Below are 14,474 nucleotides of genomic sequence, written 5' to 3'. Positions count from 1 at the left end.
ATTGGGAACAGATGTTAGCTCAAGGCTGATATTCCTCACGAAAAAAAAAAGGCTAAAATAGTGAATTTTATGCTATATAAACTTTAACTTAAAAGTTTACATTTAGGTAAGCACCACTGGCATGGTTACTAAGCAAATAGTCTTTGGAGGCAGACTGACTTGGTTCAGGTCAGGTCCCCATTTCACTCCTTACTAGCTATGAGACCATGGACACATTATTCTAAGTTTCAGTTTCTTCATCTGTGAAATGTGAGTAAAAATAGAGCCTATGTCCCAGAGCTGTAGGGAGGACTAAATGAGATCGTGCGTGTAAGCAGTTAGCGTGGTACTGACCAGTGCCTAATTAGTGTTAGCTGCTTGTTTAACCTATCCACACCTGCCATGTGTCAAGCCTGCTGTAGGTCTTAACTTATTTGATACAATATGAAGCAGGAATTATTCTCAATCTACACGTGGTAAAACGGAACCATCGGGGGCCGGCCCCATAGCCGAGTGGTTAAGTTCGCACGCTCCCCTGCAGGTGGCCCAGTGTTTCGTCGGTTTGAATCCTGAGCACCATACTTCAGAGTGAGCCTACTGGACGCCATACTTTAGAGTGAGGAATTGAATGGTGACAAACGTGAACTGAAACAGTTATAATTTATCTCTTTCCCTTCCCCTAGGAGACTCAAAATCAGCCTTAAATCTAGACAGTTTTTAATCCAACGGGTTAACTTGGCATCTAACAGTCTCACTCAGTGTCACAGGCATATGAGAGAACATTGCAGGCAAGGAGTGCTGGAAATGACAATTTTATCAAAAGCAAAAACAAGAAAGATAGAGTTGACATGTGTGTGGCAGCATCATTTTAGTGACAGAATCTTATAATGAATATTTGTGTGAAGGGTTTTTAGCTTTCAACCCTGAGGGGGAAAATATCTTACTTTAACATCACCACAATCTTTTCTTATTTTTAAAGCATTTTTCTTGGGAGACAACCTTGAGGAAAATAATTAACTTTGCCTTGGACCAAAGTTACAGTTACTATTTTTTTCAAGTTTCGAGGATAATCAAGTGCCACCTTTTAGAGGTGGAAATGAGGTATTTGAAGGAGAAGAAGGATGCTGTGAGCATTTGAGCAGCAGGTACCTCCCATCTACTCCTCAGGAAGCAGCTGTGGGAAAGATAAGGATAGCTGGTTCCAAGACTCAGCCTTTCAGCCCCTTTCCTTCAAGAAAAGATGGCCAGCAGAACCCTCACCTCTCTGAAGCACCCAGAACACTTGCCACTCGGATTTTTCTTTCCCTTTCTCCTAATGTCTGCTGCCACCTCTGCTTTTGCTTCTTCCCCTTTCCTTTGCCTGGCTGACTTTCACTTCCCTGGCACTTCTGACAAGCTGCATCCAGCTGCTGCCTTTTAACTGTCCCCACACTTCCTGCCCTCTGCTCCCTCCCCACCTCTAACTACACTGGAGCCTGCCCTGCACAGTGACCCAAGTGGAGAAGTGCCGCAGGATCCAGGGTCGCTCCTAAGACACACTGGGGCTAAGGGAGCCTCCTCCATCACTCAGAACTTCTGCATCCAGGCACATATCTTTACTCAGCAAGGAAATGAGAACTCAGCACCCCAGGGCCGAAGGCCCCAGAGGCCAAAGGTAGTAAGAGCTGCTTCCCTCCCTACTCCTTTTCAGGGAGGCTGGTTCCCAGGTCAGCTCCTACCTGGTTCAACGATAATCCCCACCGATCCTCTCTAAGAAAGATGCCCTGGCTCAGAAGCCCATCTCCAGCCTGGATGCCCCCTCTGCCCTCCCAAGCACACAGATAATTGGCATCACAGGAGAGCTGTGAAGTTGGTCTGAACTTGCCTGAGGCTACACCGGTTAGTTAGAATGCGAGTCCTGATTCCAGTCCTAACCACGGTCCACAAAGGCTCCTTGGAAAGGGTTCTTTGTTGGAGGATTTGACCCAAAGGCCCAGGAATGCAGGCTTACAAATCCTCCCCTGCAGCCTGCCCTCCATCCTCACTGCTCCCCCCAAATCAGAACTGATTCTTCAGCCAAGGAAAAGGCCACGGCAGACAATCACAGGCTCAGGCTGGAGGTGTGCCCTCCCTTCCTCCTCCACCTTTCCAAATCTCACCCATCCGTGATGCCCAACTCTCCTCCTATCAATGACTCCATCCCAGCTGATCTCATCCAAGAAACTGCAAGCCACTCCACTGGCCCTTGATTTCCTGCTCTCTTGTATGTTTACCTGCTACTTCATTAGGAGACTGTAGTGTGGAGGAGAAGTTATGAATGGGCTTTGGAGTCAGACCAACAAGTGTTCAAGTCCTGGCTTCCTCGCTGTGTGCTCCTGAGTAAGTTTACTGAACGTTTCTCCACTTCAGTAAGTTTATCTGTAAAAGCAGATATCATCACACACAGCTAGGGCAGGGTAAGAGAGAGGAGCAATGTAGGAGATAAGATCAGAGAGGTAATATGTGTGGAAAAGATTTAGCATGTAGTAAGTGCTCCTAAATTATAACTGTTCCTAAAGGAGTCAAGGCTGTATGCTCTTTGAGTGTATTCATTTATTGCACAAATATTTACTGAGTGCCTACCAGGTGTCAGGCACTGTGCTACAAGATGGGAATATAATAATGAACAAGACAGATGTGGGGGAGGAAACTAATAAGAAAATGAGCAGGGTGCAGTGCGGGATCAGAGACAGCTGAGGCTGCCTACTCCAACCATAGGAGCTGAGCTTGCAGTCAGGGGCATCCTGCTGCTTGCCATGCTATTGTCCAACTGCCTAGGAAAGTGCCCAGTGAATCAAAAGAACTCCAGAGTAGCAATTTTAATATCACTCAAAATAGACCTTAAGGTGGAAAACATCATAAGATAGTCGTAATAAAGACGACTTTATATGCAGAGTAGATCAAGAAGCTATAAAGATTACAAACTATATGCAACTAACAATGTCTCTTCAAAATATATAAAGTAACAACTGACAGAACAATCTACTATAATTGGAGGTTTTAATATATTACTTTAGAAACTGATAGATCAAACAGTATTTTTTTAAAGTGAAGATAAAGTATATTTGAATGATTCAATTGGTAAGTTCAGTCCAATAGCTTTATACCCAACAAATAAAGAATATACATTCTTTTCAAGAATATATGGAATAGTCACAAAGATCTGTCATGTACTAGTCATGCACTTCAATGAATTCCAAAGAATTGACATACAGTCCATGTTCTCAGACCATGATGCAATAAATTTAGAAATCAGTAGGGACCAGCCCTGTGGCTGAGTGGTTAAGTTCATTCACTCTGCTTCGGTGGCCCAGGGTTTCACAGGTTCGGATCCTGGGAGCGGACATGGCACCACTCATCAAGCCATACTGAGGTGGCATCCCACATAGCAGAGCCAGAAAGACCTACAACTAGAATATACAACTATGTACTGGGGGGCTTTGGGGAGAAGAAGAGGGGCAAAAAAACCGAAAGAAGATTGGCAACAGATGTTAGCTCAGGTGCCAATCTTTGGGGAAAAAAAAAAGAAATCAATAACAAAAGAATAGCTTAAAATTCCTAAAAGTCTGGGAATGTAAAAAAGACTATTAAATACAAGAATAAAGAAATTATAAGGAAAATTACAAAGTACAATGAAAGCACTATGTGTCAAAGTGTTGGTAAGGCAGTACTTAAAGGGGATTTATAGTGTTATATACATGTATTTAACAACCAAGAAATATTGAAACCAAATAAGCTAAGTGTTCAGTGCAAAAATCCTAAGGAAGTAAACTGAAAGGAAATAATAAACATAAAGGTGAAAATCAATGATATGAGGTGTTGGGGATAGGGGAGAAAAGCAATGAATATGAATAACAAAATCAAAAGATAATTTGTTGAAAAGGTCTACTGAGATTGACCATCCCATCATAAGACAGATCAATAAAAAGTAGGAGGATATACAAGTAAACAGAGCACAAAATAAAAAGGAGGAAATAATTTACAGACAACATAGAATTTTTAAAAAGGTTATGAACTACTTACTACATGCTAATAAATTTGAAAGTCTAGATGAAAGGGATACACAGCTGTAAACCTATAAAATACCTAATGACACAAGGAGAAACAGAAATTTTGAATAGAAAAATAACCATTAAAAAATTTGAAATCATAATGAGATCCCCCACCCCATCAGATATAAACATATACATATTTGCTTATATTAGAAAACAGTGGGAGACTAAATCATAAAAAAATGTTTAAAGTTACTTAGGAGGAAAGAGACAAGGATAGAGAAGCTAGAATTCTCAAATATACCTTGTTCTCTGGATTTTACTGTAGAATTATATAAATATTTAACACACTTATGAAATAAAATTTAATTTAAAAATTAAATTTAAATTAAAAAGCAATCCCTAAAAAGTTCAAAAAAAAATTGAAGGAAATGAACCTAACTCTGTATCAAGTTGGTAGCAGAGGGAGGAGCTATTATAAGTGACTTTAAAACAAATAATTTGATTCTACATCCCTAGGGGGACATAGCTGAAGGACAAAGGAACTGCAACACACACACACACGTAAAAAATCTTAAAAACTATTTTTGATAATCATATTGATGGTGGAGTTTTGTTATTATTATTCTGAGACAGTGTGTGTTGCAGGATAAAGCAAATGAGTAGTTATATTAGTGGTATTGAGAACTGAGATTTTTGACATGGCAGAAATGAGATATAGATGTATGGACATAGATACAAATGTAAGATAGAGGTTATGTAGTCCTGAATTTGAATTGGAAGTATGTGGTAGGAAGAATTCTAAGATGATCCCGATTGAGACAAGCCCCTGTATAATTTCCTCTTGAGTGTGGGCAGAACCTGTGCATATGATGAGATGTCAATCCCGTGATTAAGTTACATTATATGGCAAAGGGATATGAAAGGATGTGAAGAGATTTTGTAGACATAAATTAGAGTTCTGAATCAGTTGACTTTAAATTAATCAAGAGGGAGATTATCCTGGGTGAGCCTGACCTAATCAGGTAGCCCTTTAAAAAAGGATCTAGAAATCAGAGGCTCTGCATTGTGAACTCTTAGATGTTGAAACAGCACATAAAACATTAACCAGATTAAACTGTTTTGCTTCCTTAAAACAGGTTATTGATTAATCAAACCTTGCTCAATAATAGAGATGGCACTGTGAATGTGCCAGGCAGGAACCCATAACGCCCAGATGACCCCAGAATCAAGAATCTTTAGAAATGTTGCCACTGGAAGCAAGAAGGCCTTCAATAAGGAAAATCTGGCTTCCAGCAGCCCAAGTAGCTTGATTACCATATATGGACTGGTTCGAAACTAGCAGTCAGCTTACACAGGCCCAGCTGCAGCTTGGTAGCCTTTAACTCCTTAAATTTTGCCCCAAACCTTGGATGGAGGAGATAGAATTGAGCCCTTTCTTCCTGTCTCTTTGCCAGTCGACCTCACAATAAAGCTCTTTCTTTTCTCAAAAGCCAGTGCCATCGTATTGTTTTCTATGAGTGTGTTAGGTAGCAACCTTGCTTGGTAACAATGTGACCTCTTCTAATTCAGAAACAAAGAGATTTGCTACCACCACTGCTGTTTAACATAAAGATAGTGCACCAACTAATGTAATGTCATGAGAGAGAGACTAAAGATTGGAAGGAAAGAGAGAAACTTGTTATTGTCATTTACATGGAAAATCCAAGAGAGTTAACAAATTATTAGATCTAATACAAGTTTAGGAAGGTTGCCAGATAGGGCAACATACAAAAATCAAGAATATTCCTCTACACCTTCAAAACTCAGTAAATAATAACCATTTACAGTAGTCATAAAACTAAAAAATATGTAGAAATTAAACTACCAAAGAATACACATAAACTATCTAGATAAAAATATAAAACTCTATTAAAGGCATATTCAGGGGCTGGCACCGTCTCCAAGTTGTTAAGTTTGCACAGACTGCTTCCGTGGCCCAGGGTTTGCCAGTTCAGATCCTGGGCATGGACCTACACACCGCTCATCAAGCCATGCTGTGGTGAAATCCCACATAGAACTAGAATGACCTACAACTAGGATACACAACTATGTACTGGGGCTTTGGGGAGAGAAAAAAAAAGAGGAAGATTGGCAACAGATGATAGCTCAAGGACAATCTTCCTCACTAAAAAAAAGAAGCATAAAATAAATAAATACATGTTGTGGAAGGCAAATATGGTTCATTTAAGCCACTTCCCTCCCTCTTTAAAGAAAGAAAAAAACAAATTCAGAAAATGGAATAAATGAGAACATGTTTTATGTTCATTGATAGAAGAGCTTAATATTGTAAAATAGCAATTCTCCCAATATTCATCTATAAATTAAATGTAATTGCATCAAAATTCTAGTTGAAGAGAATTTGATTCTTAAATATATATGGAAGAACACATATCTACAAATAATTAAGTCACTTTTTGTGGCAGCTCATTGGCCTAGTGGTTAAGTTCGGCGTGCTCTGCTTTGGCAGCCAGGGTTCAGTTCCCTGGGCGTGGACCCACACCACTTGACAGAGGCCATGGCAGTGACCCACATACACAATAGAGGAAGATTGGCGCAGATGCTAGCCCACGGCAAATCTTCCTCAGGGGAAAAAAAAGGATGCCAAAAGTACAAATTTTAAAGTGAAAAAAATCCATAGATTTGATTAAATCAAAAATAAATATTTATGTCCTATAGAGGCCATCATAAACAGAACTAATGGATAGGTGATCAAATGGGAAGTTATTTGTGATATTCAAAATCAACACAAAATCAAGATTTATAACATTCAAAACACTACCTCAAGATAGCTTTAAGGAAAAGACAGGAAATCTAACAGAAAACAAAATGAACATAGGACATGATGAGACAATTCACAGAAGGAGAAAGCTGAATGACTAATAAGTCTACAAAGAGATGTTTAGCCTCATTAGTAATCAATGAAATGTAAATTAAAACTAAATACCATTTTATACCTCTCATATTGGAAAAAAGAAAATCAGCTACTACTAACAACTGGCAGTGAGTGTGGCGACAGGATGTTTAAGGTGCTCTTGGTGGAGTGTAAATTGGGCAGTCATTCAGGACAGCAGTCGGCAGTACTGCGTGAAAATAAGGCTTGGGAGCCCTAAAACCCAGCAGTTGCACTCCTGAGCTTATCCTCAAAGGACACTTAAGGTTGTTGTGAGACTCAAATGAGTTACATTCACCAATCAGTCAAATATTGGCTCTTTTGCCCCATCCCTTTTTGTCAAACTCTTATTTCCAAGTGGCTTTCAGACTTTTTCACCTGGAAACAATGAAGTTGGCAAAAAGGATCCAGAAATGGAATACCATTTCACAAGCTAACAGATTACCAAAGCGAACCCTGCTGTCAGTCACTTCCAGGGTAACAGCTCTAGGAACAACAACGCTTTACACCTCACACTTGAACCTTACAATGTCTGATCTCATTTCAGCTATTCAGCAATTCTGTGAGGAAGGTGCCATTAACTCATTTTTATAGATAAGAAAACGGAGGCTCAGAAGACAAAAATCCAAGGAAGTCTCACGTCTACTACCCAGGACTGTCAGAGTTTCTATCGGATCAGATGTCTAGGGAGCACAGTGACCTGTTAGGTTACAGTAGTTGCTCCTCTTTTGGTTGCAAATAACAAAACTTCAACAGGAACCACTGAGGGAGGGAAGCCCTAAGACAACGGGAGAGGCTTTCATTTTTACCCAAACAACTGCTCTCTTCAGGACTTTTCCTGATCAACAGCTTCTCATTGCTCATCCTCACTCTGCCCTCAGCGTTAACCGCACCAGTCCCCACCTCCCGAACCTCATCTACCATCACCACTTCCTTCCAAGACCTCACTTAGCAGAAACCACCATGGATGAAGCTACCACTGCTGCCTCAAGGGCATTTGCATTAGCAGAGTCTCAAAAAAATTGGGAAAGAGTTCTGGGAAGAAATAGTACAAATAAAAAAAGGAAAAAAAAAAAGCCAAAAGAAGATATACAAATGGCCAAAATCACATGAAAAGAGACCCAATGGTAATAGTCATCAGTGAAATGCAAATTAAAACCACGAGATTCCTCTTTATGTCCATTAGGATAGCCAAATTAAAAAGATTGGCCAGGGGCCAGCCCCGTGGCCCAGCCGTTAAGTTCGCACGTTCCGCTTCTCGGCAGCCTGGGGTTCACCAGTTCGGATCCTGGGTGCAGACATGGCACCACTTGGCAAACCCCATGCTGTGGTAGGCATCCCACATATAAAAAATAGAGGAAGATGGGCATGGATGTTAGCTCAGGGCCAGTCTTCCTTAGCAAAAAGAGGAGGATTGGCCATAGTTAGCTCAGGGCTAATCTTCCTCAAAAGAAAAAAGAAAAGAAAAGAAAAGAAAAGATTGGCCATACCAAGGGTTGATGAGGATGTGGAACACCTGAAATGCTAATAGGAGTATAAACTGGTACAGGCACTTTGGGAAGCAGTTTGGCAGGGTCTTAAAAAATTAAATGTACATTTATCATATGACCCAGCAATTCTACTCTTAGATATCATCCCCCCAAAATGAAAACATATGTCTCCACAAAGACTTGTACACAATTGTTCATAGTAGCTTTATTCAAAATAGCCAAAAAATGGAAACAACCCAAATTTCCATCCACAGGTGAATGTACAAACATTGTGGAAAATTCATGCAATGATCTACTACACAACAATAAAATGTCATGAATTATTGATACATGCAAAAAACGTGGTGGTTGGGCCGCTCAATTTGGACATCTATATATTATATACAGTTAAATAATTAATATGCTTGTATAGTATTTGTAGTTTGGAATATTTATGTTGCAGTTCTGGTGTTAACTAACCATTCCTTGTGGGGTTTCTCAAATTTACCTGATAATAAGAATTACCTGAATAATGACCCAACTATGTCCATGTCCTAATCCCTGACCTATGAACATTACCTTGTATGGCAAAAGGGACTTTGTGGAAGTGACTAAGTTAAGGATCTTGAGGTGGGGAGATTATCTGGGTGGGCCTGATGCAATCACAATGGTCCTTATTAAAGGGAAAACAGGAGGAGTCAGAGGAAAAAACAATGTGATAATGGAAACAGAGATTGGAGTGATGCATTTTGAAGATGGAGGAAGGGGCTACAAGCCAAGAATACCACTAGAAAGCCACTAGAAGCTGAAAAGGGCAAAGAAACAGATTCTCCCCTCAGCACCTCCAGAAGAAACCAGTCCTCTCAACACTTTGACGTTAGTCCATTGAAACTGACTTCTTACCTCTAGAAATATAAGATAATTAATTCATGTTGTTTTAAGCCACTAAGGTTTTCATAATTTATTACAGTGGCAATAGGAAACTCATACACCTGGAGTATTTGTTAAATATACAAATTACTGTCCCTCACCCCTGTAAATTCTGATCCATTGGTCTGAATAGGGAGCCCAGGCATCCGTTTTTTAATGGGGGTCCAAGTGATTTTCATCTGCAGGTAAATTTGGGAACTACTGCTGCAGTGGACTACGATAACCCAGCCAAATTCCTCACCACCGCTTTTCTGGTAGCACACTCCATCTGCTTTGATTCAAGTGTGGAAACATGACCAAAGATTGACCTGTCCTGGTATTCAGTTGCCCTAGAGCTTGACACTGGTCCACAGGTGGACATATGACCCGCATTAGCCAGTCACAATCCTCCTCTGGGAATTTATACATGGAAGTCATGCTCTTTCTTTGTGCTGGGATTGCTTTGCTAGGTTGGGCCATCGGCCTGCCATTGCTGGAAGTCATCTTCTATGACTACATGAGGAAGCCCATGCAGTAGGAAAGAGGATAATAAACAGAGGAGAGCAGGTTAAAAGTTAGAAGGAGAGAGAGGGAAAACCCTGATATCCTTTGAGCTCTGATGCTGGTACCATCCCTGTTCTTTTGACTTATAAGAAATCAATAAATTCTGTTATTGTTCGAGCTCATTGAATTGGTTTTCAGTGTCTTGAAATATGAAGACTCCTAAATATCATACTGAGGTGTTATGTGGAATGGATCCTTTACATTGTCTGGCTTTCTCTTCACCCATTTTTATGTCCAACATCAAATGCTTCATATTTGTCTATGCCAGTTTACACGAGTCTGGTCATAATGTATATACTAATTGCATAGAGATTTTAGTCATTCTGTCTCTACTACTCAGGCTAACTCCTTTACTGTATAAACACTTTCTCTCAACCACATAGAGTCAGTCCCCATCAACTATGTGTTCAGGCTACTTCCCTTTCTACTTCTAATCCTGCTCCCTCCCATCGATTCAATGATGAGAAATTCTGGGGTGGTGGCTCTCTTCCAGTGAAAACAACCTCTGAAAAACTTGTATAATTGCTTTTGTTCAAAGTTCTGTCTACAAAATACCTTCTGCTGCCACATTATGTGGGGTTTCATAGGCATCCTTAACTTGAAGTGAGAAGCAAAGAAGCTGATATTGACTACAAGATTATCTCCCATTATTCAAGTTATTTCATCTATGATTGTTTTCGATCTTTCAATTCGAAAGTTTCTCAGTTCCAGTAGATGCAGTTAAACACTGTTATGTGCAACATTTGCCTGGTATAAATCCTCCTTGCCCAGGGGGAGGGCCTATAGCATTTACAAAATGGGATTGACCAAAGGAGGCCCAGGCTTCACTGAAGGCTCACACACAGACCACCATTGGCAAGCACTGTCAGGTCCTTAGTAGAGTTGGGCTGTAAAACTTGATGGAAGAAAATGAGAATTCCTAACTTTTCCCTCTACCAATAGAGTGGAAAGGGCACTGGCTAGCAGTCAGGAAACCTAAGTATAGTCTTGGTTCTGCCATTTATTACCATTTAGTAAAAGGCAAGTTGCTTAACACTTCTTGGTTCTAATTTCTTCATCCATAAAATGGAATTCATGATACTCCCCTGCCTGCCTACCTCACTGAGTGGTTGTAAGCACTAAAAAGGTACAAAGACATAAGTATTATTATGCACTATACAAATGTAAAGTTAAATTATGACGCCCTATTCTTAGATATCTTTATTCAAACCTGGGATTGTAGGATTGTGACTATTCTACTTACCAAGACTGAAAAGTGAATTGCTTCTCATAAATCAATTTATTTAATAAGCATATATTATAATGAGTTAAGAATTAAGCAGGGTCATATATAGAGTAGCATCAAATTTGGAACATTGGTTAGGATATTACTATATGTAAATGGTTGAAAATTCAAAGTATGGATGCACGTAACAGTGTAAATAGATGCTACAAATTTCTGCAAAATATGCCTAAAAATGGTGTTCAGCAGCTTCTAAATGCTTTCTGGATTACAGCTTTCAAATAAAACAAAACCCAATGGATTTGAACCAGAGATCTCTAAAACCTCCTCCACCCCACAACTGTCTTTATTTAGTACTAAATTTAGAGCAGATGGAGAAAACAGCAAGCAAGACAATGCCTGCATCTGCTAATAAATTAATACTGCTGAGCAGAGCAAGTAGAAAAATCTCAAGTGGTCCCTACATGTTAGCTGAGCTAAGGAATGCAAGGGCTCTTGCTTTTTAGGAGTTTATAATCTATATAATTTCAACATAATATTGTTTGCTAACATTTATTGAGGACTTACTATGTGCCAGGCACTATTCTAAGTGTTTTACTGATATCAACTCATTTAATCTTCCCAACAACACTGTGAGATAGATACTGTTTTTTATCCAGTTTACAGAGGATCCTGAATCTCACAGAAATTAAGTGCCTTTGCCCAAGGTCACATGGCTAGGACAATGCTGGTATTCCAAAGATTATGCTCTTAGCCACCATACTAAATTGCTCTTCTAGAAAGACACAGATAGGAAGGAACAGAATGTCCTATGACTTCACTTCATGGTTATCATATATTCGTCTTTGTTTTTTACATGTGCCCCTACCCCTCTGAGAATGTTCTGCAGGTCTGTATCACAGCACTTATGCTGAGCCTTGCACATGATAGATGCTCAGATGATACTTATTGATTTGAACAGGGGCTGTAGTACTTTGGAATCTTAGGTTGCTTTGATCATAGAATCGTCTTAAGGACTTAGAGAAGCTGACCAATGTCATGAGAGATGTGTCAGAGCCTTGAATTCTGGTGAGTCCCAAGCCCATTATGTATGTCCATACTGCATTGCAAGTCAATTTCCCTCCTGTCTCTTCCTGGGGGCTCCTTGAGGGCAAGGATAGTGTCCAAGTCATTGTTACATCCTCAGCAACCAGCCCAGAGCCTGATGCATCATATTAGTGAGCAGGTTTAATTGTAAGTGACAGGAGCCCAACTAGCACTTGTTACAGCAGAAAGAAATGTGTTGGAAGGATGCTGGGGGAGCTTATGGGTTGAAGAAAGAGGAAAGCAGAGTTGTAGGAAGCAGAGGAGCTCCGGAGACTGGATCCAGGGCTCCATGCTGCTGGGACTCCCTTTCTTTCCATCCATCTTTTGCTCTGCCTGGGGAAAATACATCCCCCAGAGTCCTTCATTCACAGCCCTCTAACTGAACGATGTAACACAGCAGTCTAGGGGCTACTTCATCTCCCCCACCTCCAGTGAAAACGATCTTGAGGAAGCCTTGGATTGGGCAAGTTTAAGTCATGAGCTCAGCTCTGACCAATCATTCTGGAGCACTCCCATTGGCCAAGCCTAGAATGTGTGCTTATACCTGGGGCTGGGAAGTAGGGTACCAAGCAGAAGCTGAGTGTGGGATTGGGGATAGAATGATGTGGAAGCATGCCAGGTAGCCAAAAACAATAGCTACCACACACCTGGTAGGTCCTAAATAATGACAATTGAGGATGTGGGCTGGGGGTGCAGAGTAAATTATTTTCTTGAAGAATCAATTCCATATTGAAAAATGAAAGGGCTTCCTTGTCATTCGATTTATATGGATTCACTCATTCAACAGAATTTTTCAAGTGTCTATCAAGGGCTAGGCACTGTTCTAGGTGCTGGGTATATGCATCAAGATTAAAGTCCTTGTCCTCTTGAATTTTCCACTCTAAAGGTGGGAGACAAATAATCAACAAATGAACATGTAAATAGATACCATGTCAGTTGGTGACAGTGTAATGGAGACAAAGCAAGGTAAAGAGAAGAGGAAGTGCCAGGGGAGGGGTTGCTGGTTTCATAGGGTGGTCAGGCCAGGCTGCTCTGATGAGATGGCATTTGAGCAGAAACCTGAAGGAAATGAGAGGGTAAACTCTGTGGATAGCTGGGGATGAAATGTTTCAAGCTCAGGAATCACTGGAAAAGCCCTAAGGTGGGCGCTCTTTTGGTGGGAGGAACAACAAGGTGATGGAAAGAGTGGGGAAATGACAGGATATGAGGTTGGAGCAGAGGAGGATTTGTGAAGCCAATGACACTTGTGTGGGCTGCTGTTCCTGAGGACAGTTTTGGGAGTTGTGGAGAGTTCTAGGTAGGGTGGTAGAGCCAGGCTGCCACCTAGAAGCATTTCTACGTAAGAACGTCTGGTAAATTGCCTAAAGAGATAGGAGAAGAATGGGACTTGAACTAAATTGTTGTGATTTATTTTCTCATTCTAAATTAACATTCAATTCTTACCTAATTTTATATTCATAATTTGTATTCTTTTCCTTAGCAAGGACCCATGTGCCTCCTCCCCTTTGCTCCCTTTTGCCTATGGTGTAAGCTTCAGGTTTGGCAAAATCTGGATCCCACCCTAGACCAGAGGGGTTGGGAGTGCAGTCAGTAGGGCTGATCACGTAGGTCCTGGTAGATCTTGGTCATGGTTTTGACCTTTACTCTTGAGTGAGATGCGACATTATTGGAGAGTTTTAAGTGGAGTAGTGACGTGACCCGAATTATATTTCCAAAGGATCACTGACTGCTGACATTGAGACAGACTGTCTGAAGCAGCACTGTCCAATTAAATGCAATGTAAGCCACACCTGTAATTTTAAATTGTCTAGTAGCCATATTAAAAACAGTAAAAAGAAACAGGTGAAATTAATTTTAATAATATATTTTCTTTAACCTAATATGTCCAAAATATCATTTCAACATATAATCAATGTGAAAATGACTGAAATATTTTACATTCTTTTTTTTTCATAATGTCTGAAATCCAGTAAATACTTTCCGCTTACAGCACATCTTTGTTTGGACTAGCCAACTCGGGGGTTGTAGGCACTCTGTACCCACCCTCTGGGCTGGTGGAGCACAGTGAGGACAGTTTCCAAAACTCCATGGGAGTTAAAGCTCACCTGAACCATGAGAAAACACTCCAGGTTCCAATTTGAGGTTTAATAATGATAATGTCTAGCTTGTATACAGCCCTTTCAGTTCCAAATGTTTATGTTAAACCATTTAATCTTGGGGCTGGCCCTGTGGCCAAGTAGTTAAGTTTGCACGCTCCACTGAGCTGGCCCAGAGTTTCACTGGTTCGGATCCTGGGCACGGAC

This window comes from Equus przewalskii, chromosome 7 (assembly GCF_037783145.1).
Source record: "Equus przewalskii isolate Varuska chromosome 7, EquPr2, whole genome shotgun sequence".
Lineage (NCBI taxonomy): Eukaryota > Metazoa > Chordata > Mammalia > Perissodactyla > Equidae > Equus > Equus przewalskii.
This window is presented reverse-complemented; position numbering follows the sequence as displayed.